Here is a 26,301-nt window from a genome sequence, read left to right as displayed (position 1 = left end):
AACTAGCTTACAGATATGTCTGTAACTGCTCAGAAAATTCATTTAGTTCTCAAAGACAAAGTGCTATTTTGAGGGAGGACACCTTACATGTTTTCATACACAATGAAGAGTTTGAACTCCTGCTTTAAGTTAAAAAATAAATTCACCTTAATAAAACTAAGTCACAACAGCTCCATAGTGCACTTCTCATTATGGTAGTAGTCACTAGATTTACTCCTCTAAGAAAAAGTTTCTGAAAAGACCCAGGCTCCTTCCCTTAAAGAGGTCAAAGCCATTCTTCTTTTGCAGTATAGAGTTCACATAAAAATATTCTTTCATTTTTTTCCCCCCATCCCTCTTTGTTTTTATTTTGCTCACTTTCACTTACACTTAGGGATCATATTATGCAATTAAACCTCAAAAACAAAAAGTCTGGATACAGGATTGTTATTTAGCATCCTCCAGCCCTCTTCACACTAAAGTGCTGTGACAGGGATACAAATCTTTGAAGGAAGGTTGTTAATAGTAGACAGTTTTATATCTCTGGAACTCAGAATGAAACACAAGATGGTTCATTCTGTTATTTCTGTGGTTTTTTTCATCTAATAGTTGCTGTGTTTCTTGGTTAATACATTGGAAAGCTGGTATCTGGATCTTCTTCTGTTGCCAGTGAAAGCAGGCAAAAAATTAAAGCAACAGAAGATTCATTAGTGTTCATGTTGAAAATGTTTGTATAGCCCATATGCCTTATGCTGAAACATTTCCATTTCATCCAAACAGAGAAGTTTTAGGGAGGAGGCATGGATTTTAGTTGGAAAATTTCTGGTGTCTGCACATGTACAGAGCACATGTCTTGGCAACTCAGCTAGAAGGGTCCAGAAACATGCAGGAATAAAGCCATGGGCAGGCATTATGTTTCTAATTAAAAATGTGGCCTTTTACCACTGAAAAAACCAAACATACAGGTGTTCAAAACTTCTTATAAAGTGGTATAGGGAGGTTTCACTGCGCTTGAATACATTACATTGCAGGTGGGCAGGTTTTGTGGAGGACAGGGCTATATGTGTCCTGTCCACAGTCAATCTGTTTGTCTCTGTGGGCAAGTTCAAGCCTAGAAGTAAATATGTGAGGCTGCTCTAAGCTCATCTTTCTGTGTTTGTATTTGGATCACCACAAGTTTTCAAAGATAGTGGCCAGCAGCTCTGCAACCACATTGGCCAAATCCCTCAGTATCTATGGGTGCATTGCATCTGGCTCCATGGACTTGCACACGTCTAGCTTTTCTAAATAGTCCCTAACCTATTCTTTCACCACTGTTGGCTGCTCACCTCCTCCCCAAACTGTACTGCCAGGTGCAGTAGTCTGGGAGCTGACCGTGCCTGTGAAGACTGAGATGAAAAAGGCATCAAGTTCTTCAACCTTTTCCACATCATCTGTCACTAGGTTGCCTCCCCCATTCTGTAAGGGACCCACGCTTTCTCTGATCTTCCTCTTGTTGCTGAGGTATCCAGGTTGTAGCCGTATGGGTCTAGAGTAAAAAAGCAATCAGTGCTCATGGACAGAGGTAATATCTTTTATTAGACCAACACAATTTTTGCAAAAAAAAATCTTTAATTGCAAGCTTTCGGGCACAAACACCATTCACCAGGCATCAGAGAAAAGATTATAAAAGTTCTCCTGAGTAGAAATGAAAGTTCATATTTCATAGGCTTTTACAGAGGGGTCAATAGATGGAAAAACCCTCTGGTTTTTCCAACTTGTTGCTGACACACTTGTAGAAACCCTTCTTGTTACCCTTCACATCCTTTTGTAGCTACAACTCTAGTTGTTCCTGTACACTCAGTAAGGTTTCTTTAAAGTATAGCCGGCTCTCTTGGACTCCTTTCCCCCTCAGACTGGCTTCCCAGGAGATCCTGCCCATCAATTCCTTGAGTGAGTCAAAGTCTGCTTTTCTGAAGTCCAAGATCTGTACTCTGCTGTTCTCCTTTTTTCCTTTCTTTAGGATCCTGAACTCAATCATCTCATGGTCACTGCTTCCCAAGTAGTTATCCACATCTGCATTCCCCACTGAGGCCACATCCAGAGGAGCAGCTGCATGCGCTTGCTGTGGCAGAAATTACCTCAACACATGCCTCTGTGCATGCAGCTCATTACAGGACAAATTGGCCCACAACAGGCAAACTGCCCTTGTCCAGCTCCTCCCGGCTGTTCAGTTAGGGAAAGCTGGAGGTGGAGGCAAGCACCTGTGCTGACCCCAGCAGTCTTACTAGCATTGGTCTTACTGGATGGTCCAGCCTCCGTTTATGCCAGAGCATGCTTGTTTTGTTCCAGCACTTTTTTTTGGTACCGGGAAATCCTGCTAGCAAATTTTGCTGCCAGTGCAGCACACATTATGTTGTTCACTCTGCGCGGTTTGTGGCATCATGAATCAGTTTGTGGCACCACAAACTGCATGTGCCTGCTCATCTGGACATGGCCGAATTCTTCCTTGTTTGTGAGCAGCAGATCAAAAAGAGCATGACTCCTAGTTTGCCTCTCCCACACTTGCACCAGGAAGTTGTCCCCAACACTCTCCAAAAACTTCCTGGATTGTCTGTTATATTGCCCTCCCAGAAGATATCAGGGTGATTGAAGTCCCCCATGAGAACTCCAGGGCCGCTAATGTGGACACTTCCACTAGCTGTTTGAAGAAAGCCTCATCCACTTCATTCTCCTAGTATGGTGGTCCTGGTGTGTCAGAGTTGATTGTGTAGTTTTGCCAAGGGGTTAGATAATGGATATGTATAGGATCATTTGGATATGGATGATCCTGCCTCAGACAGGGGTTTGGACTAGATGACTTACAGAGGTTCCTCCCAGTCCTACTTCTCTAACTCTAAGCCTGAAACCAATAGTGCAAAAGAGAACGGATCAGAAGAACAATTCACTGGCATTCAAGTGTGCCCAAACAGGGGGAGAAGAGGTTCTAAAACACTAACATGAATATTTAGAAGTATCTTTAGTATATCAAAAACCAGCTGCTGGACTGATGAATACACCACAGGAGTTATCTTCAGGTTGGTCATGTGCTGTACTGAATTCTGTACCTAATACTGTATTTTGTTGAAGACTATTACAGTTTTAATTTGTGAAGTTATATTGATTTATGGTATAGATATTGCTCTGAATCAAATATTTAGATTATTTCTGTTGTAGATTATTTTTAAATAGCTTGATATATATGTTTAGTGACTTGATTTACATGTTATACTATTGATCACATAGGAACTGTATTTCATAAGCAGGGACCTACTGAATTTGCAATTGCATGATTTTTGCAGAAAATGCAAAATTGAGCAGCTGCCATGAAAAATGTCAGACTCCACAAGAAATGGCATGTTCCGCAATTTTGGTTGGCTTGTTGCAAAACAAGAAATTAAAGATCTTACCGGCAGCCAAGCAGCTTGGCAAAGCAAGAGGCGACATTTTCCTTCATGGAGGCTGTTTGCAGTGGTGAACAAACATCCTGTTGGAGAAACCTGATCACCTGAAGTTAAGGGATGACCTGAACCAAAACATGCCAAACGCTGTAAGTTTTCCTTGTGCCAACAAGCTTCACCAAGACTATCTCTCTGCAGTGATTGCTTCACATGTACAGCCCACAAAGTCTGCATTGGCAGAGGGTAAATCCTTCTCCATTGTGGCTGATGAAGCCACTGACCCTCAAGATAACTCCGATGCACATTTTATTTGTACGAGGAAGCTGGACAGACCAGGACCTGCCTGTGTTTCAAACAGAGCCAGTCCACCTCATGTCTGTCTTTTTTTTTAATGTGCCTTGAGCCATAGTGAAGGTAATTGTCAACTATGGTTTAGCATTTAACAACAATTCATGATTCCTGCCCAACAATGCCATGTACATGTGCAAGGCTTTCTCTGATGTGCTCCAAGGAATACTGCCCAATGCGGTCCATGTCACCTGCAACGTATACATTCTGTCTTTAGTAAGTAACACCTGGCACATGCAGTTCTCTGATGTGGATAGTCTAGTACAGGGGTGGGTAAAATGTGGCCCATGGGCTACATACAGCCCACCAGGCCACTCTATCCTGCCTGTGGGGCCCCAAAAAATTTAGGAAATTAATATATATCTGCCCCTGGCTGCCTGTCATACGGCCCTCGATGGCTCAGTAAGCGGCCTTCTGCCCAAAATAATTGCCCACCCCTGGTCTAGTATCCTCCTTCAAGAAAGCCTTCAAGCACTGTCCAGGCTGTAAGGTCTCGTACAGGGAGTCCATCTCTAGTCAAAGTGCTACCACCAGAGTCTGTGCTTACAAGGTGGAATTCATGGTTCAACACAGTCCATTACCATGCCAAACATATGCAGTACTACCAGCAGTTTGAGCGAGGACCTGGAAATCACACCCAGCATATATTGCATGCTTAAGCTTTGTGATCTCTTAAGGTAAGGCAACATTCAAGATCAACTGACATTTGTGGCTGAAAATGCCACTCAATTAATTGAGCTTCTAACATGGTTTGAAGGCTGTCAGACTGTGATCCACCATGCACACAACAAGCTGATGGATTTGATAAGCTGGGTTGAAGACATGACATTGCAAAAATTGTCAAGCTGTCCTTATGAAAACCAGCAGAGACAGGATCTGTTTCCGGCAATAGCTGTGAAGCTGCATCAGTAGTACAAGTACAACCTATCACTGCCACCATAGTTCAGTCAACCACCTGACTCCATCCTTAGTGCTGTTCACATTTTGGATCTCAACAAAGTGCCTGTTCTGAGTTGTGACCCTCAGCTACTGAAATCAATCCCTGGGTGGTGGAAAGAACATGACAACTAACATTTCTGTATATGTAAACTTTGTCAGAGTACTGGATGCCTATGCCTATGCCTTTGTCATGGGACTCTGGCTGTGATCGGTTTCCACATCCTTACACTCTGGCAAGACATTGCTTCACCATTCCAACTAACTCAGTGAATGCTGAGCATGCTGTCTCAGTGTATGGACAAGTGTTCACCCCACAAAGACAGAGCATGTCTGTAGCTGCTGTCGCTGGAAGCAGCATGCTGGCATTTAATAGCTAGCATGAATTGCCTGTCTTAAAGTTAGCATTCAGTAAACTTTTTACAATGTCCTTTAATAACGTGTAAATAGTTGGTATTAGTTGCAATTCATGTTCTGTATAGCTTTAATTTCATAAGTTATTTCAGTTTAGAGTTAAAAATGTTTAGATTGCTTAATAACATGTCAATTAATGGCTTTCACAGGCTTAATATCCTAATTAAGCCTGCAGAAGCCATTAATAGTAACAATCATGCTGCAGTTTCAGGCCATCTGGCAATCTGTGGGGAGGGGCAGGACTACCAGGGCCACATAAAGGTCAAGGCATTGCAGGCACAGTGGATGGCCATGACCAACTTTAGTCTTCAGTTTGGTCATACCCAAAAGTCCATGGCCTTTATGCAGGAGCTGACCTGCATTTTGGTGGCCTGGGAGCCAGGCCACACCCCTGCAAGTGGCACCAGCAGAGGTGGCCTGGCCAAGCCCCTACCCCACCCTGATTCCTCCAGTGATATGTCACTGGAGGAGGGGACCTCAGGCCTTCAGCACCCCAGCCTGCCCTCCTCCCTGGCTGCTGCATCTACTGGCAGCTTAGGGATCCCTGCCCAGTGCCTGCCTTGACCTCGGCACAGCCCTATACCCCACCACAAGGAGTGGTCAGCAATGAGCAGCCACAAGGAGTGCTCAGCAATGAGCAGCATCAGCTCCTTCCCTGTGGGGGAGTCCTAGCAGGGCACTGGCCCACTGTACACCACAAGCTATGGGCACTGGATGCAGCCGGGTGCCCTTGCTGATGAGGAGGCCCATGCTGAGCTGCCAGCCTCACCAGTCCCAGGCATGTGGTTTAACAGAGCACATCGGAGTCAGGCCAGACTATTCAGCACTGATGGGCTATTCAGCATTGATGGGCTGATACCCTCATGTGCCTTGAACTCAGTTCATCTGGACAATAATAAATGTAGTTAGACACACACACACACTAACAGAGTATGTCTGAGCAGCCTAAGTGTGATCAGCACTTTCAGCTGATACCCTCATGCGCCTCAAAACTCAGCACGTCACAATATCTTGTCACAATGGTACTAGTAGTAACCCCCTTGATGAGCAGACCCCACTGTGGTTTTGGGCATTACAGGGATCTTTGGCTTAGGTAAAAGAAGTGTTGCTGCAGAGCAAATGGGGAGGTCAAGGGGGAGAAAGAGTAGGTGAGGTTCAGAGAGAAAGTATAGCAACCAGCTTGACTGTAAAAGTTATTTATTGCCAGGTATATGAACTTATGATGATACTAGTAATAATAGCCACACAAGAGAGAGACAAATAAAGAGTTACAATATTAGATCTTTTCAGTTAGGTTTTTTGTGGAAGTCTAGCTCGAGTTTGATTAGCAAAAGTCAGGTTTAGAAAACTGTTCCTGGAGTAAGAGAATAAAAGTCAGGTTCCTGAGTCAGAGAGAAAGAAAGAGAGAGTGAGCTGGGGTCTCACCACTCAGTGAAGCTTGAACCAGTCGAGGTTCCCAGGTGTTATTGGATCTGGCAGACAGGCAGAGTCCTCAGCACGATCAGTGGAGGGATTCCAGGCAGAAAAGGGGTGGATCTGGTGCAGCTTTGGATCCACGCACCAGGACAGAAACTTGAACTTGGGTAGGGGTTTTTGTAGAGAACCAACAATGGCTCAAGGGAGAACACTAGGTTTGTTTAGGGGTAAACAGTGGTTCATATGCTGGATAATAGAAACTGATCACTCCTGGCTATGGGTGGCATTACTCCGAAGGGGCTCACAATACAGACAGGCAGATTCAGTGTTTTGGATACCAATAGAGGAGTCATTACTAGAATGGTGAGCTGGGTGTGTGTAGATGTGGGTTGATTAGCATTTGGAGAAAGGATTCCCCATCATGCAGCGTTCCCCTGCTTTTCTGATCCCAGAATTCAATGCGGTCCTCACCTTGGAATCTCTGTTCTCCATCCTGAATGCTAATGAAGGTGCTTTCTTGTCCCATCTCCCATTTAAATGAGTTGTCATCTGCTTCCATCTTGGATGCAAATGAGACCAGGGGAGTTGCTTCACTCTTATCACCCTTGTCTGGAGGGCTTTAGGTGCGTCTCCCACTGCATCTTCTTTGTCTTTTGTAAGTCCTTCCTCTAGTCAGTTCTTGTTCAGGCAGAGGTGGGGAGGGGGAGAGTTCTTTGTGAGTCAGACAGGCTGCGACCTGGGCCAGGGTTCCCCAAGAACACGGAGCTGAGAGGTAACACTGCCCCCACAGCATGCAGACAGGTGGGACACAGTTCAGAACTTTATTCAACAGCCTGTGTTCCCACAGCTGGGTGGACACAGGCCCCTCACATGCTGAGAAACATGTTGATGCTGGCAGCAATATGCTCCTTAGCAGCAAGGGGCAGGGATGTATAGTGCTGCCACAGATTGCAAGGGGCAGGGATGTATAGTGCTGCCTGGGCTTGCCCCTGTGTTGTCATAGGTGAGGGTCCTGAGCCAGGAGTGCACGTGTTCCTGGGGCACCAGGAGGATCAGCAGCAGTAGGGCATAGTAGCTTGGGCACCCCACTGCCTACATAAACAGCTTGTTGCGCACCTCCCAGTGAAAAGGCAGCAGGTGTATGCTTGAGCACACCCTGGGCACTTTCTGGTGCACAGGCTGCAGTGGCAAGGGTGGGGGGCGGTCCCGTGGTGCCTCCCTGGAGAGGCCCCCCGTGGGGAGGATGAAGGCACAGCCAGCCCCTCCCTCACCCCCGTTTTCTGGGAGCCCCGCATGCCCTGAGTCTGGGTGCCATGGGCTGGGCAGCAGCATGGCAGAATGGTTGGCCTGTGGGGTGGGGTGGGGAAGAGAGAGGTCTGCAGCCATGGCAGCAGGGCTACCAGCAGCCTGGCCTGTCTTGCTCCAGGAAGGGGGTGGGAGAGACAGGCTGCCTGCAGCTAGCACCCAGTGGACCACTGGCCCCAGGGGAATGCACAGGGATGGGGCCTTGGGTGGCAGCCGCCTGGGCCCAGACCTGCCCAGACAGCTTATCATGGTCCCTGGACACCTGTGCATGGCTGACCCCTGATCTGAAGCTGGGCAGCATGTGGCCCCTGATTCAGAACATCTTATCTCTGAAATCTTGCAGACTCTCACAAAAGTCTTCTGTCTCTTGCCTCTGCAGGGCCAACATCTGGACATGGGTGAGAGCCCACCAACCCCAGTGGGGATATCATCTCCAAGTCGCTGCCACTCACCGTTGGAGCCACACCGATGCGCCACCTGCACCAGCTGTACACCAGAGACTGGACCCTGCTGCTCTGGCAGCTGGTGACAGTGGCAGGGGAGCAGGAGGTGTGGGAGCAGGCCTGGCCGGCTGAGGATGTCTCCTGGGTGAAGGCACAGGACTGGGCACAGCAGGACTACTGGGTCCACATGGAGGCCCTGGAGTGAAAGCACCTGGAGCAGCTCTGGCAGCAGAAGGATGCTGACCACCAAGCCATGGACACCCTCCTGGCCCTAGCAGCTGCATACATGACCTCCACAGCCTGGCCCCCACTCATGGCCACACAGGGCCCTAGGTCCCACCCTCTTCCCTATAGCAAACCCCTGCCTGGCCCTGAGAAGAGCTCCTTGGGTGCCTCCTGCCTGTCAGACTCCCTGGCCCAGCCCCCACCCCAGACCTGCTACTGATCCTTAGACCAGACCCATTACTCTCCCACACCACAAGGCCAAAAATCCAGGTGCTCATAAAGCCACCATTCCCTGGGGTTGCTGCAGCCCCCAGATCCATGGGAGAACATCCAGGGGCTGGAGTGCTGAGCACCTGCCCTGGGGCTCTGCCCCCTAGGTCCCATCCCCCCCAGCCTCCCACTCTGAGTGAACACCTAAATTATTGTAAATAGTTTCCCACTTGTATATAGTTTTTCACTTGTAAGTATGTTTTTTATTGGTGGGTGGGGATCGCCGTGGAGGGGCACTGTTGGTTGAGGGAGGATGGAGGAGGGGGTTCTGTTTGTTGAGGAGGAAGGGGGAGGGATGGAGTGGGTGTTGTGAGGGTAATAAAGTTTTTTTGTATCAAACATGTGCTTGGCCTGAGAGTGGTGCTGGGGGTCAGTACGGGGTAAGGGGTATGTGGGTGGCAGGGCAGGCGGGCTGGAGTGGGGAGTGCAGGAGGAGGGGTTCAGCCAGGGCCTCACACATCTGGTGCCTTGGCTCCCACTGGCTGGTGTGTGGGTGTCCTGGAGCCTGGGCAGGAGGGTCTGTTGGGGCCATCAGGGCCAGCACCACAGCCAGTAGGCATGCAGGGCACTGGTCATTGCTGGCAGGGGCCATGCTGGAGCAATGGGGCATTGGCCATCAGTGGCAGGGGCAGAGGCAGAAGCTGGAGCAGCTCTGGTGAGCAGAGGCAGGGTGGGCAAGTAGGGAGGTGGCACGTGCTGCCCCTGCACTGGGCACACAGCTCCTGGGTAGGAAAAGGGCTGGTCAGGGATCAGAGTTTCTAAGATGGCTGCCAAGTACTGGCAGCTGGCTCTGGCTTCAACATGGCTGCCAAGTGATGGCAGTCATGTGGCCAGAGGCTGGAGCTCCCCCCAGCTGCCACAGAGGCACATGGAGGGACTGGAGGGATTTGGGATTAATTCTAGTTCTAAGTATCTGCACATGTAGACACCTGCCAAAATTGCTTAATGCGCATTATCTTAATGCACATTAAATTAAATTTAGTCATTCTTATTTGCACATGTAGACGCACCCACAAACACATTTCAACATTGGGAAATATTTCTCAGCATACAGACTCAATCTGATTTATAAGTACCACAAATTAACACTGGAAAACCTGGAAATAATTCTACCTACATACTATGAATCAACTTATATTGCAATCAGGTAAAAGGGCATAATATAGGCAAATCCTAAAATGTACACAAATGTGTTTTTGATTAAATTATTACTAGTCACATGGATGATTACTGAAGGTAAAACATTTCAATTGTACATTTTTCTGTGAGTTTCGAAGATAGTATAATAAAGTTAAGTACATATTTCTATTTTAATTAATCATTTTTATAGAAGAAACGTTTGCATAGTTTAGGGGGGGGGGTGCATATAACTTGTCATACACAGCATGGCAAGAAAATCAGTTTCACTGTTCCTGTGGAAAAGTGCGTTCCTGAACCATTATCAAAGAAGAAGCCAAAATTGCCACCACTTGTTCTTGAAACAGGGAATTATTTTCATTGCCAGCAACCTGTTGGCCAGGATGGAGGAAATGCAAGAATATAGCTATGATCTGACATGGCAGAATAATGGAAACTCCCTGAAGGGACTCCCTCACCAGTTCTCTCCATCCAGAATTCATCAGAGGGTGCCGGAGCAAGACTGATTTCTAACTAACATGCTGTGGACAAAAGGTATCAGAAAATAGTGTGCTGGGCTGTACTAAAGTGAGTACAACTCATTTACTAGCTAATGCACTATAGAACTCATTTGGTCAATTGAGACCAACATGTGTTCCTTCCTATTTCTTGCCCTGTTGTGCTGCACTGAGGCACAGTGGAAGCAAAGGAATTGGGAGAAGGTGCTAGCTCAGGGGCTGACAGGGAACATGGGGTCAGGAGACAGCTCTCTCCTGGCAGGGGCTGGGACATTGCTCCCAGCACCCGAGGGTCTGCCTGCTGCCAGGGCAGGCTCCGCTACCAGAGCCTGGGCAGAGACAATGTCCACTTGCCCCAGCAGCAGGTAGCTCATAGCCTTGGCTCCCCAGTTAGAGGCAGGAGACTTGGAAAAAACTGCAGGGGAAGGGCAGGTTCCAGCCCCCTACCCCAATCTGCCATGTGGGGCAGCTAGTGGTGAGAGCCTGTTCCCTGCCCAGCTCTGCAATCACAGAGCTGGGCAGGGAGCATGCTGGGAGCCACTGTAATCTCAAGTGAAGCATCTTGTGTAGATGCACTCAGAAAGACTGAATATAGGCCATACCTGGATCAGTTTTAGGTTGGTATATCTGACTCTATCATATCTTGTGAGGCAGTGGTGGATCCAGGGAGGGTGCAATGGTGCAGTCACACCCCTGTACCCTGCTTTTGCATCCTGTCCTGCTTTGATTCCTGGTCCACCAAAGTTTAAAATCAACTGCGTGGCAGTGGCAGAACCATTGCTATTCAGGTAACAGTGAGGGAGTCAATTGACTTCATGGCTCATCATCATCTACCTGATTCCTTCTAAACTCTCCATTCCACAGGGGCTAACAACCCTCTCCTTTTTAATGGTCTCAATGTTCCACCAATTATCCTTTCTTCTGCAATTCTGCTGTCTGTTAGCTTCTCTTGGTAATGTAGCTCCTATTTTACATCCTGCAAACTCTTTTTAACTCTAGCTAAAAACATTAACTCTAGTATGGAAATGTTAGCTCAGGTGAACATTAGTTCAGGTGCAGAAAAATCTTTCAGTGAAACACTGGATGCCTTGTCAAGATGCTCAAGAAGGCTAGAGTCAGTTTTATTGATCTGAGTTTTTTAAATCAGAGAAAATCAGGATCCCTAGTGATGAGGTTGCCTGAGGAGCTGCGTGGGACAGGTAGTTCAGTCATTTAGGGGGGTTTCACAACTACCCTTGGTGTGCAGTTCTGTCACAATATTCTTAGTCTGAAAACACTTCAGTGTAGGCAATTGTTCCTGGGTATTCTGACCCTGACCCAAGAAAATGCTTAAGCACATGCTTAGCTTTAAGCACACATTTATTTCCTAATGGGACTACGCATGTACTTTAAGAGTCTGTTTTGTTGGCTCAAGACCAGACAGTTTTCAGCACTTTTCAGGACTGACCTTTTATAAAGTACTTCTGATCTGAGATCTCTAAGCACTTTCCAGATTTGAATAAAAGGAATTTCTCAAAATAATAATAAAGTCATGCTTTTGACTTTCATTGGTTTGGACAGATGGCTGAGACTTTATTGATACAGAATTCACTGTTTCTCATATCTGGCTTTCAAGACTAATAACAATAAAACATATACGTCTCTCTGTTCTTTACCTTGAAGAATATGCTATCACATATTTTAACTGAGTCATATGGGAAAAGACTGCATTATATTAAGCCATAAAAATAAAATACACAGGCTTTGGGTTTTTTCATAGCTGGTATGGGGACAGAAGTAGTCGTCTTTAAAATAGAATGCTTTAAAAAGGATTAACTGAATATAATATATGTTAGTGTAATAGATTGCCTTGATAAAACCACTACAGAGGTGCATTAAAAAAATTACCTGTCCAATTTTCCTGAAAAAACAGTAGTAGTGGCTAATTCCACTGATATACACCAATCTTGGAGTACAGCTCTCTAGCCATTCAGAGATATCAAGTATTTTTTCATCAGTAATAGCCGTATTATAGTAATGTTGAAAAACCTCAAATAGGGTCCATTTTGCTAGGCCAGTGATCATCAGTCAGGGCTCTGTGACATTCTTATAAAGTGCTGTGGGGTGCCATGCAATATCGGCACCTACACACGAATCACAAGATAAACCCAGAGATTTCAAATGGCAATCTGTAGTGTCAAAACCATTCTGACCTGTTGTGGTCTTTCTGAGCTCTTTGCAACAGACAAACTGCTTTATTGTTTTTCCATAGTCAAAAAATGAGTGAAAGCTAAGAGCTGCCTTTTTCCAATGGGTACCTTGAGTCTATAATGGTTGAAAACCACTGTGTATACCGTGTATATAGATATAGCATTTAATATTGTCATGGGACGGGGTCCTGCAGGATGGCCGTGATCTTCCCAAGGCCTCCTTACCATGCCAAGTTGGCCCAATGGGCACCCTTGATTCTCACCCACCACATCTTTGATGGAAAATATATAGTAAGGAGGCTGCCTTTACATCCTCTTGGACACGGTTTGCTGTACTCTCTGACCCTGTGAACTCCCAAACCCCCAGTGGGTCCCGTTCCAAGATAGATGTCACAACGGGTGTTTCGGGGCTCCCTAGCCTTATAGGCTATGCATGGCTCCAACCACCCCTTTACCATGCCCCAAGCCTCACTGTTGGTACTGATGTTGTTTGGCCTAGTTATAATTTGGCCCCCTTTGTACTCCCTGGGCCCTCCCGTCTGGCTCCATGCTGCACTGGCGCTCAGGCTCACCGTGGCCCAGTCTCGCTCTGCACTGCACTGGTGCTCGGGCTCACCACAGCCCAGTCTCGCTCCATGCCACACTGGCGCTTGGGCTCACCACAGCCCAGTCTCGCTCTGCTCTTTGCAGCCCTGCAAAGTACTGCACCCTCTCTGGCACTGGGGGTCGGTGCACCCCAAGTGCTGCGCCCTCTCTGGTGCTGGGGGTCCCCTACACTGCCGTGGGTCCCCTATGAGGCCTCCTCCATCCCCTAATATCCTCACCCAAACCACCAGTGTTGTGGAACAACCAAAACAAGTCCCTGGGCTATAACATAATACAAAAAACAAGGGTGTCTCTGCCCCTTTAAAAGCATCGAACTACATCCCCAACACTAAGTCTCTAGTGAGCCAGGGTACCTGCGGAGCTCATGGAGCCCCGTTAGCCCTGGGTGTAGCATATTAGGTGGTTGCTGAGTCACTGGGCCCTTCCTCCCTGGAGGCTCCTTCCCCCTTGGCTGCTGGCAGGGAACTGCCATCCTGGCCTCAGCCCTGGGGGTTATATGTGAGCCAGGCCCTGCCCCTTCCGGTCCGGTGACCGCCACTGCCGTGGGTCCCCTATGAGGCCTCCTCCATCCCCTAATATCCTCACCCAAACCACCAGTGTTGTGGAACAACCAAAACAAGTCCCTGGGCTATAACATAATACAAAAAACAAGGGTGTCTCTGCCCCTTTAAAAGCATCGAACTACATCCCCAACACTAAGTCTCTAGTGAGCCAGGGTACCTGCGGAGCTCATGGAGCCCCGTTAGCCCTGGGTGTAGCATATTAGGTGGTTGCTGAGTCACTGGGCCCTTCCTCCCTGGAGGCTCCTTCCCCCTTGGCTGCTGGCAGGGAACTGCCATCCTGGCCTCAGCCCTGGGGTTTATATGTGAGCCAGGCCCTGCCCCTTCCGGTCAGCTGACCGCTGGCAGGTGTGGGCCACTAGCTCACTCTGGTTGCCCTGGTAACCAGCAGCTGAGGCCTCCAACTCACTGCTAGGGCTCTTCCCCTAGCAGTTTCAGTTCTTTAAAGGAGCAGGGCACCCTAGTGTGCTGTGACAAATATAATGAGAGAGAGTCCTTGCTCTCAATATATAACACAGATAAAAAGAGGGAGAAAAGAAATCTTGTGCCCATTTTAGACACACTAGACTGTGTCTAGTAGTAGCTGAGTGTCGGTCTGCTCCTCTGGCATGAGTTTCAGTAGCCTGAGGGCTATTCTTACCAGGTCATTTGTCAACAGGCCCAAGGGTGCTGGCCTTACAGCAGTTCTGACCTCATTCCCTTCTCCCAGACATACTATTTATACTAGCCACAGAGCGGGGATGATATTGGAGGAATCTGGTGACATCGTCTTCTTAAAGTCCCCCTCACTGGCATTCCTTCATGGTTAGCTACTCAGATATCAGACACTTGGCTTCCTTCCTCTTGACTAGTCACTAATCAGAGAGAGAGATAGCCCTAACTACAGATTTTCCTAAGTGACCCTTATACCCACGGATTCAGACAGACTTAGATCACACTATAAAATCCAGTGAACAAGAAAAAAAATAGTTTAAAAACACTTATGTTTTTTTAAAAATTGCAATAACTAACTAAACCACCAAAAATAACATCTGTGACTTGAGCACTGTGACTTTGCCAATTTTCAAGTTTGCGCCATCCAGTGCTGTAACACTAGAGTCATGCTATGAAAGTCATATGCTTTTGTAATTTGAAAGGCTAATTTTTTCCATGCTTTATTATCAAAAACAGCTGAGCAGTTTTGGCTCAGCCATTCAAAAACCAAGCCCGCCAAATTTCAGCCGGAAGGGTAGATAAAAAGTCATCTCATTCTTCTTTCCTCACATGTTCCGTCTAAATGGGGTCACTGTTGTGGATCCTGGCTCTCCACCAGCTTCGATCATAAATATCTTCTTCCAATTCCTTCTCTCTCATGTCCCTCTTCATTATATCTCTCTCTCTCATCTCCAGTCTTTCTCTTCCCCTCCTCCTTGGTAGTACCATTCTGGTAAATTCTTTTCTCACATTTTCTTCCAGATTCCTTTGAACATGCCCATACCATGCCAGTCTTCTCTCTTGTACTTTCTTAGATGCCTCCACTACCTTTACCAATCCTCTGATGTAAGTATTCCTCACTTTATCCATCTTTGTCACTCCACACATCCATTGGAGCATTCTCATCTCTGTCATGTTCAGTCTCCTTTCTTGAGTTCTCTTCAGGGGCCATGTCTCCGCTCTATACAACAGCGCTGGATACACACATCCTGTAGACTTTCCCCTTCAGCTTCACCAAGACTCTCCTGTCACATAATATTTCTGTCACCAATTTCCAGTTTGTCCATCCTGCTGTTATTCAATGGTACAACTCTTCATCTAACTGCATTCCGCTGAACGGATGACCCCACATACTTAAACTTGTCAACTTGACAAACATGTTTTTCTTTGATCATATTTCCAACATGACATACCTCAGAGAAATCACAGTGCATATATTCTGTTTTCATTCCTCTTCCCTCTAATACTTCTCTCCATGTTCCAACCCAACTTGCACTTCCTCTAAACTCAAGTTGGATTGGACCAATGGAGAGAAGTGTGAGAGGAAAGAAGAATGATGATTAGTCAATCCAAAACAGATAAAAAGATAAAAAGTCATAAACACCTAAAAACAATCTCTTCAGAATAGAAATGTTTATATGATCCCAATAACAGCTTTCTCAACATCTCTTATAAATACATGCATATAACAGTATATTTAGAATCCCAATTTGTCTGACACAATAAATATCATAGAAATGGCATATCTTTTCAAATGCTTTCACAAATTTCCTTTTTTCAGCAAACTTCTGTGTGATGTCTGTCCAGTAACTACAGAAGGGTGATGACTTTTTTGTGTACAGAAACTCCAAATATCTTTTATATGCAGAATTCAGCAACTATTTCTGAAGTTATTTTCAAAGGTGCAACAGATATTTCATATAAATTGCAGGTCCTTTGTGCCTTACAAAATCTCCTCCTTTTTGGCACAGCTTAGTATAGTCTCCTAGCAGAGAAAAATAAACTCTTCCCTCTTAGGGAAATGCTTGCATCTTCCTTTGCCTTTCTTAGCCCAAAATAGAAGCCACCATTAAAGTTTCTGATTGTGTTTTGTATATGGAAAACCACAGCAACCCTATGTGATATTACTATATATTTAAGACTATATGGGCACATCTACATGAAACATTTACTGCAAAGTTGACTAATTAGATGCGCAGTAAACATTGTGCCTCTACCTGTGCACACCTGTTAGGCTGGAAACTAGTTAACTTCACAGAAGGATAGTACTTGTGAATACTAGCAAATACAAGTACTTTCTGCTATGGAGTTTTTTACTCTGCAGCAGTGCACGGGTAGACACTGCTCCAGCTGTCTGGGGCTCTAGTGTGCTTCTGTACAGGGTCTGCCTGCTGGCTAGCTCCATGATGAAGTATCTTCATGCACCAGCCAGCCCCTCCACAGCACATTGAGCCAGGGGGAGCAGCCCCGGACTGGCAAGATGAATCTCTGGGTCTCTTGCCAGTCAGGGCTGCTCTGAACTGGCTCAACATGCTGTAGTCCCAGGCGCACATTCAAACAGCATGCCCGGGAGCAACAAACTGTGGAGCAATAAGCTGCAGAGTTTATTGCATCTAATTAATATGCACATGTAGTCACACCCTATATGTTGTCAACTGAGTTTCTCAGTGTTATTTTCTTTGAAAAAGAAAAAAATGTTAAGAATTTATTCAAATTGAATGTTGAATATTAAAAATATGTATGCATCTGTAGCTTATGAGAAGAAAAGAGTGCTAGAGAAATAGTTCTTACAAAACATATTCTTTAAAATGTTCCTCAGTTGTGGATACCCAAAATTAGCACATTCAAAGATCTGAATTGTCCTCAGTTTCCTAGGTAATATTTGAGAGTTTGAGTGGTCTTTTCCATTCTTTCTATCCTTTCTCTTTGCTTTATGTACTTGAAGGTATTTCATTTTTAAGTTAACAGCCCTCTTTTGAGTTTAGTTTCTTTTTATCTTCTCAGTAACAATAGCTACTTTTTATCTTTTAAAGACATTGCTATCATATGATGCTGTTATAGATTTTGGGGGAAGGGGGAGGAAAAAAGAAATGCATAAGAATATACATTTTTACTCAAGCTGCTATATTTCTGCAAATCATACTAACTCATAGAGCTTATTCCCTCAGTATTGATAAAATTTTTCATATAAAAACTGTGTTAAAAGGCTGCAAAGTCAGGCAAAAGCTAAGAAATGCATTAAAAGGGAGTATTTAACTACACAGTGGGCACATCTACACATGCAGTTAATGCAAAGCAAAAAACTCTGAAGCTGATTGCTCCGGAATGTATTGTTCCTGGGCACACCATTTGAACATGCGCCCAGAACTGCAGCACATTGAACCAAATCGGAGAACCCCCAACTGGAAGGAGACCCAGGGGGTCAGCCTGCCAGCCTGGGGCTGCTTCCCACCAATTCAGTGTGCTGTGGAAGGGCTGGCTGGGACACAAGGGTACTTCTGCACAGGGCTAGCCAGCAGGCAGCCCTTGCACTGCAGCACCCTCGTGTCCCAGCCAGATATCATTTACTATGAAGCTAATTAGTCTATTGCATAGTAAACATCTAGGTATAGATATGCCCAGTGGGTGCATCTGCACATGCAATTAATTCAAAGCAATAAATGCTGGAGCAGTTTGAGCTGGAGGTAGAGCAGTTTACACCAGGCCCGCTCAGCCCTGAGCTCTGGCTGGTGGTGTCAGGTGGCGGAGGGGCTGGCTGGGGCAGGAGGGTGCTGAAAGTGCAGAGTCATGTGGCTAGGTGGCAGGCAGGAATCTGGCCCCCAGCTGACTGGCTGACTGGTTGCAATGTATGCCCATGATCAGCGTCTACATATGTGTTTAATCACAGTAGAATACCCTGGCATAAGGCAAGTTACAGTACTATCATACTACGGTGTAAATTAGTTTACTGCCACCCAATAGCATCACACATGTAGACAGTGATGCTTTACTCCACTGATAAGTGCATGTGTAGACATGGCCCATACATAGTATTTTTCCGCACAGAAGACGTTTCTTGGTATAGTCCTGTGGTTGTTAAAGAACGCTATTGTCTGTAGAACCTCTGTTTCTTTGTTGCAGAAGATGGAAAATGTGTAGATCAATGAAAGCCAACCTTTTTGGCAGGTATGCCACATATTACCCTTGTTACTTCCCCAAGTGCCACTCCGATCCCCGTCCCCTGCTCACTCTGCTCCTCTGCTTTCTCCTTCCAGTCTTGTGTTCTCTGCCTCATTTTGCTGCTTTGCTTTTTGCTGCTTGCCCTATCTGCTACTGAGCTGCCTCTCCCTTCCCCAATCTGCCAGGCACCACACGTATGTTGCATGTGACATTTGTGGCACCTGGGCCTCAGGTTGGCCACCCCAGGTGTAGATAATAAGCAAGAAGAGAAGGAAGGATTTATGATTAAGGCAGGTGCTGGCTGCTTCTCTTGGCTGTGTCATAGTACTATTGTGGGCAAGTTACTGAAAACAAATGTTTCACAGAGGGCCACTCATTTTCAGGGTGCCCAACGTGCAATCTGCATTCTTATTTGTAGATATGACAAGCTTTGCAATTCAGCCAAAATCAATAGAAACTATGCTTTGTGCAAAATACACTATTAGGGCAGGGACATACATAATACTTAGAATGGTCTGTATACTTTCGTCCTTCATGGGCGAAGACGACTGCATTCAGTGTGGGGAGGGGAGGGAAGAAGAGAGAAAAGAAGTGGGAAAGAAAAAGGGAAGGAGAAAAGAGAAAATGAGAAAGAAGGGAAAGGGAAGAGAATGAAGGGGTGTGGAAGTTAGGTCATGTGAGTGCATGTGTGACTTATAAGTCCGATCTTTGCTTTGAACAATCTGCCGCAGCAGGGGCAGGATAGTAATGAGGACTGGGTATGAGAGGTTTTTGTTTTCCTGGCCATTGCTTCTGCTGTCCATTGCTGTTCAAAGGCCAATGCTCCGTTCTGTATTTGGGGCCTCCAGGATGGACCGTCGCAAGCAATTTACTCCCATGACTCTGGGTCGATGCCAAACTCTTTAGGGACACCTTTAGGGTGTCCTTGTACTGCTGCTTTGGTGTGCCGCGAAAGCGTACTCCATTTGACAGTTCACCATAGAAGCTTTCTTTGGCAGGTGAGTGTCAGGCATTCTTGAGAGGTGGCCAGCCCATCTCAGCAAGGTCTGAATACTGGGGAGAGTAGATCTTCTGATCACCTCAGTGTCCGGAATCTTGTCCTGCCACTTGATCTTTAGTATATTTTGCAGGCACCACAAGTGGAAGTGGTTTAGTTTCTTGGCATGACACTGGTAAATGGTCCAGGTTTCGCAGGCAGAAAGGAAGGTTGGAAGGATGATGGCTTTTTGTCAGCCTTCAGTTTTGTTGACATTCTGATGCCTCTGTGGTCCCAGACTGACTTATGGAGTGTGCCAAAGGCCACAGTAGCTTTCGCTAATCTCGCATTGACTTCGTCATCAATGTAGACAGCATGGGAGAGCGTGCTGCCTAGACAGGCAAACTTGTTGACCATTGACAGTTGTTGGTCTTTAACTGAGATGTGCGGTTCCTGGGGTGTTGTGCCAGGTGCAGGTTGAAACATCACTTCAGTCTTCTTCATGTGAATAATGAGTCCAAAGGTGTCACAGGCTGATGAGAGTAGGTCCATGAATCGTTGCATGTCAGTCTGTGAGCCTGCACATAACACACAGCCATCAGAGAAGAGGAAGTTGCAAAGCATGGCTGTCTGAACACTGGAGCTCACTCAGAGCCTGCACAGGTTGAAGATGTCTCTGTTAAAGTGGTACCTGATCCCCATACCAAAGTCATCATCTTAGAAAGCATCCAACAGCACAGCAGAGAATACCATGCCAAAGAGGGTAGGTGGGAGCACACAGCCCTGCTTGATGCCATTTGTGACCAGAAAGGGGTCAAAACATTTGCCATTCACAAAGATACATGTCATCATGCCATTGTGGAACTGTCAAATCATAGTGATGAATTTTTCGGGGCATCCGTACTTCTTCATGATTTCCCAGGGGCCTTCACAGTTCATCGTGTTGAAGGCTTTGGTTAGATAGATGAATGTGAGAAGGTTGACGTTCTGTACCTGGCACTTTTCTTGAAGCTGCTAGACTACAAACCCCATGTCAGTGGTTCTGCATCCTTTGCTGAAGCTGCATTGACTCTCAGACAGTAGGTTGTTTAGATAATCGGTCAGCCGGTTGAGGAGGACTCTCGTATCTTTCCAGCTGTTAAGAGAAGGGAGATGCCCCTATGGTTGTCATAGAGTTGGCAATTTCCCAGATGATAGAGGCATCTTTGAATTCTTGGGGGACTACATCCTGTGACCACATACTGCAGAAGATCTTGGTTAGTTTCTCCGCAAGGCCGTGACCACCTGATTTGTAGACCTCAGCTGGAATCGCATCGGCTCAAGGAGCTTTGCCACTAGAGATTTGTTGTATGGCCTTTTGGACTTCCGTGATTGTAGGTGGAGCTTCAAGCAAGGTGTTGACAGTGATTTGAGGCAGCCTCTGTATGGTGTCCATGTTGACGGAGGAGGTCTGACTGAGGACAACACTGAAGCGTTCAGCCCATCTCTGGAGAATCTGGGTCTTGTCAGTTAACAGTGTGGTCCCATCAGCAGACAGCAGAGTGGAGGATCCGAAGACCTGCGGACCGTAGACAGCAGCATACATAACACTTAGAATGGTCTATATGTGGGTTAAATATGAAATTAACAGATATACAAGCCTGGTAATTTGGTTTAAAAGTTACCTGGAATGGTTCAAAAGTGTACATGGAAAAATCAGGCATTCTTTTAAATTAGTTCACAGTGATTCTTTTGAATCAGTTCAATGGTACATGTGGACACCATGCATTCTGTGACAGGGGTCTGGTCAGTCCTTCAGACAATTCATACCACTTTGGTCCTCACCCTTCACTCCCACACTCCTGCTGTTGCTCTTGTATGCAACCAGAACTCTACTGCCCCCTTTTCCCCCTTTCACTGGCAGTTTTTGCTATTAAAATAGCAACTAGCCTGCAAATTCCCTCAGCTTCTCCTCAGAAGTCATGTGCCCCAGCCCCCTAACCATTTTTGTTGCTCTCTGCTGGACTCTTTCTAACTTGCCCACATCCTTTCTACAGTGGGGGACCCAAAACTGGAAACAGTACCCCAGATGCGGCCTTACCAGTATCACTTCCCTTCATCTTCTGGCAATGCTCCTACTGATGCAGCCCAGTATGCTGTTAGCCTTCTTCACAACAAGAAAGGGCTCACTGTTGATTCACATTCAGCTTCTTGTCCACTGTAACCTGCAGGTCCTTTTCTGCAGAGCTGCTGCTGACCCAGTTGGTCCCCAGCCTGTAGTGGTGCATGGGATTGTTCTGTCCTAAATACAGGACTTTGAACTTGTCCTTATTGAACCTCATGAGATTTATTTTGGTCCAATCCTTCAATTTGTTGAGGTCTCTCTGAATCCTAGCCCACTTTCCAGTATATCTACTAACTCCCCCTCCCCCCCAGTTTGGTGTCATCTGGAAACTTGGTGAGGGTGCACTCCAAACGATCTTTCAGGTTGCTGATGAAGATATTGAACAAAACTGGCCCCAGAACTGACCCCTGCAGCACTCCACTTGAAACCTGCTGACAACTAGCCATTGATTACTACCCTCTGAGCCCAATAATCCAACCAGTTTTGTATCCACCTTACAGTCAATTCATCCAACATTAGCTTGCTTGCAAGAATGTGTCCTGGTAAGCAGGGAAACCCTGACTTTCCCCATTACAGAGAGACATCCCCAAAATGTCTGGGGTACTTCAGGGTAAATGGGGAAATTTGGGGTTTCCCCACTTACCAGATGCATCCCAGAGATCCCAGGGACATGCCCAGGCAAGTGAGGAAACCTTTTTACCTGGCTCCCTCAGGGCTCTCCCAGGGCTTGAGGGGCCCAGTCCTGTGTGGGCATTCCCAGGGTGGGCAGGATCAGGCCCCTCAAGCCCACAAGCTCTTGCCTAGGTTGTTTGGAGAGTACAGGCAGCCCCAGGCTGCCCATGCACTCTCACCATAGAGGAAATAGATGTCCATTGTAATAAATTATTACTACCTTTTGTTGTGGCTACAAATTTGGGCATATGTGGTGTGAGAAAAGGTATAGCTGTCTATTTGCTTTCACTTTGTGCCATCATAAAACTTTTATGGCAGCACAAAGACAAGGAAAGGGGATGTTTCTGTCCATCCTAAAACAAGCTTTCCAACACAATGCATTTTTCTTCAGGTCTTTAGATTTTTTTTTTTAAATGGCTACTCTTTCATTTATTCACCAGTGTTTTAGCCCTGTATTAGTACCCAGTAAAATGAATTGTAGCAGAAAATTTGATATAAAGGATTATAACCTCATTTTGTTATATTATGATTTAGTTGGTTAACTCCCCATACAGTGAGAGAAATTATTTGCATATTCCTTCAGAAGGTCAATTGATTTTGCTACCTGGGGCCAGTGATGTGTTTTCTGCATTAAGATTCATGTCCATTTTAGAACACATTTTTATTGCCTGTCCCATATATTACAAATATAGTTCCAGCACTTCTGGACATTGGATTCCTTTACACAGCAGGCTGGGAAGTGATTCTATTTCTCTTTTGGGGAGCTTGAAATTTAAGAGACCATAGTACAAACAAAGTGGACAGCTTGATAAATGATCTGCTGAGGAAGGATGTCTTTACAAAATGTACTACACTTCAATATCCTCTTAAATCATCCAGTTCTCATTTTTCTATTTCTTGTCTTTTTAGTTTAAGAGAAAATTAACTTAGTATTGTGTTGATTAGGGATTTGGAAGTGAATTAAAATGTACATTAAATGTTGTATTTACTCAGCCGGGGTTCACTGAATCGAGTAAGATGAAAAAAGAGACTTATAATTTGTGTCTTGTCCCCCAGCAGAAATCAAGCACTTTAAATATATATTCTCTTTGGGAATTTCCTGGCTCCATGATGTCACCCTGGCTCTCAGATTCCCAGGTAACATCCTGCACACCTTAATCTTTATACATTTTCTGTTGATTTCATATCAGCATCTAACTACACCAAACTGACTTTTCACCACATCCTGTAATCTCTATTGCTTGCTGGGAAAAGTAAATTAAGCAACAAATTCTGAGTTAGAATATTATTTGGATCTGTTCACTTTGCACAGCCAGAAGAAATTGGCTTGGGATTCATCAATCCCTACATAATGCTTGTTTTTAAAAGCCAGCTCTTGCAGGAGTTTTTCCTAGAGTGTAATGGAGTACATTCCTAGAATAAAGCAGCACTAGAAATAAAGCCACAATCTTCATCTAAATCACTACTAGCACTGGCACAGGGAATTGTAGAAAGGCACTGCACACATGCTAGAGGCTTGCAGATAACTTTTGGAGCGTTAGACAGGGCCCAGAGAACAGGGCCTACTTTGCTGTTCTTTTGCAGGATGCACTTCTACACACCTGCGTAGTTCAGATAATACAGAAGTATTGGAAGGAACAAATATTTTCTGATACCTTTGCAAGGGCTCCAGAGGCATATGAAGGACATAGGTCAATATCAGTTACTCAGGGAAGAACTTCTTGTCCCTGTTTCTTCCTGTTTGGGAAATCCATGATGCACTTGGGACTAGACTCCCTTGGAAAGGCCAGGAAAGCTTCCTGTCCCTTCAAATGTAGGCACAGTCTAACCATTAGAGTTACATTCTTTTTCCAAAACCTTGGTAAATAATTTAGTGCAGTTCTTAAGTTCTGTGTCGACCTTCCTGTAGTACCATTAGCTGTTGGCTAGGAGGGTGTAGAATTTATCTTCTCCACCAAATTTATCTGCATGTACACCAAGGGAAATGGAAATCCGGAATCAGAAAATGAGTTGTGGAGAGGATTAAAAAGGCCTGTTTTGCTGTACGTCTATGGCTTGAGGAAGAGATTACAGTTGAAAGCTGCACTGCTGTAGGTCCACATAAATAAGCATCTAAGTGCTGAAATCTGGTGATTTAGCAACCTTTTAAAAATAAAAATCAACACTTTTTTCCATCAGCAAGAAGCAGATCCCATCCAAGGAGAAAGGAGGGCTGTAACTAGAATGTGGTCTAAATTAGACAACCAGGTTATTCAGGGTCTGACTGGGTTTTGCTATAAAAAATTAATGCAATCCAAGGGCTTTCGTTTTCATTTTTTTTCAGTGTTTCTTCTACAGCTGAATTAGAAATTAGTTTTAGTGTAGGGAATTAGCTCTCACAATATTGAAAGGAACTCTTTGCTATGGTTAATCCTTCTGTGGTTTTTATACATAATTTTTGCTACCATTTGACAGTGAAGAGGTTCCTTTCCTCTCCTGCACCACAACAGAGATTTCATAGGACAGACACTGACGGGTATCTTGCAGTTGTGTAGTGTGTGTGAAGGTTCTTGTGTTACTCTACTCAACCAAGTTTGTTGTGTGTCTAAATAACTGGAAACTGTTTCTGTATTGACTCTTACACTTGTGTTATTAAGAGAGAGAAGAAACCCAGGTGTGTACACCATCCTTTTCCCAAGCCTTGCTCTGTTACGTTGTCCATTCAAATTTTAAGTGTTTGTGGAATAGCTTTTTCCTTCTACATTTCTGTGACATATAGTATATATTTAAGATGTGCAACCTAGTAGCTCCTTACAGAAGTTGACAGAAGTCAATATAGTATATTGCCTTTATGGCATACTGTAATCTACCTAATTCCTGAAATTCCTTCACATTACAGGTGATAAGGATCCTCTTCCCTTTAGAGAGGTCTTGATCACCCAATAATCAATCTTCTTTGCTTCCATTGTTTGTCTGCTACCCCTGGGAATCTCCCCCTTCCTCAGTTTCTCAATTCTACACACTGTTTTTAACCACTGTACCTGCTTCTTCCCTCAGACCTGATGAAAAATGCCTTCCACTTGTCTAACTCTATCCCAACCATGCAGTTTGTCCAATACAAAAATATCATCCACAAAAGTCCTTGTCTCTTACATAAATTCTGGACCATCATGGATATAACATCACTCTAACACTATAGAAGGTGTCCTAATTTTTAGGTTTATAGGTCTTAAGGAAATAAGAATCATTATTATTTTACACAATAACATTGATGAACGTGAGGAGTGATTTCCACAAGGCAAGAGTCATTCCCAAAGGAGACCATTATCTAATTTTTACTAAGCTCAGAAAGGAAGAAGTAATGAGAAAGGAATCCCATAATCAAATAAGTATTTCAAGAAAATTAGATGATGGGAAATTTGTGTTAAGTCTTTTCTTTTCTTCATTCACTAGATAACTTCTAGGCTTGTTTCTATTTTAGCACTACATCAGTTCCCAAAACCATGCAGATAAGTGTGTTTGTTGCGGGGGGGGGATATAAGACATACGCTCATACGCTTAAACATATATGTATAAATATATGTATTTACTTCAGTCAGGACCTAACCTGAAATGAAGAAAAAAAAGTCTCTGTCAAAAAATGGCATAATACAAATTGACGTGTTTAAGGGAGGGTTAGCGCTTTCCAGTGCTGAATTACACAAATTACCTAATACTCAGTTCACTTGTCACCCATTGTAGCAAAAAGTTTATCTAGCTGAACAATGTCTGTGTGAAATCTAATCAATCAATTACCTTTGCCAAAAAAATTAAACTTTCCAACCATATCCTCATTTAAAAGAAAAAAATTAGTTTTGAATAAGTTGCCTGGTATGTAAATATTTATCAGATAACCCAGTGCTGAGCTGGGAATATACAAGATAATGCAGACGCTGGATGCATGCAATAGGGAAGAAAGGTGATAGGCAGGAAGGCAGATAGAGCAATTCTGAATTATTGCTGTTCAGACACCTACATGGAACAATGATTTAGAAGACAGCCAAAAGCTTCAATGTGGACAACCAGGCAACTAAACCAACTTCCACTAATGACTTTTTTTTTGGTCTGTCCGCAGCAAATATATCTTTTTCTATCAAAATATAAGTTACAAATTGCCCATTGCTTCATTTCATGCAGTAAAAGGCTAATGTCAGG

The sequence above is a fragment of the Alligator sinensis genome, unplaced genomic scaffold, assembly GCF_000455745.1.
Source record: "Alligator sinensis unplaced genomic scaffold, ASM45574v1 scaffold406_2, whole genome shotgun sequence".
Lineage (NCBI taxonomy): Eukaryota > Metazoa > Chordata > Crocodylia > Alligatoridae > Alligator > Alligator sinensis.
This window is presented reverse-complemented; position numbering follows the sequence as displayed.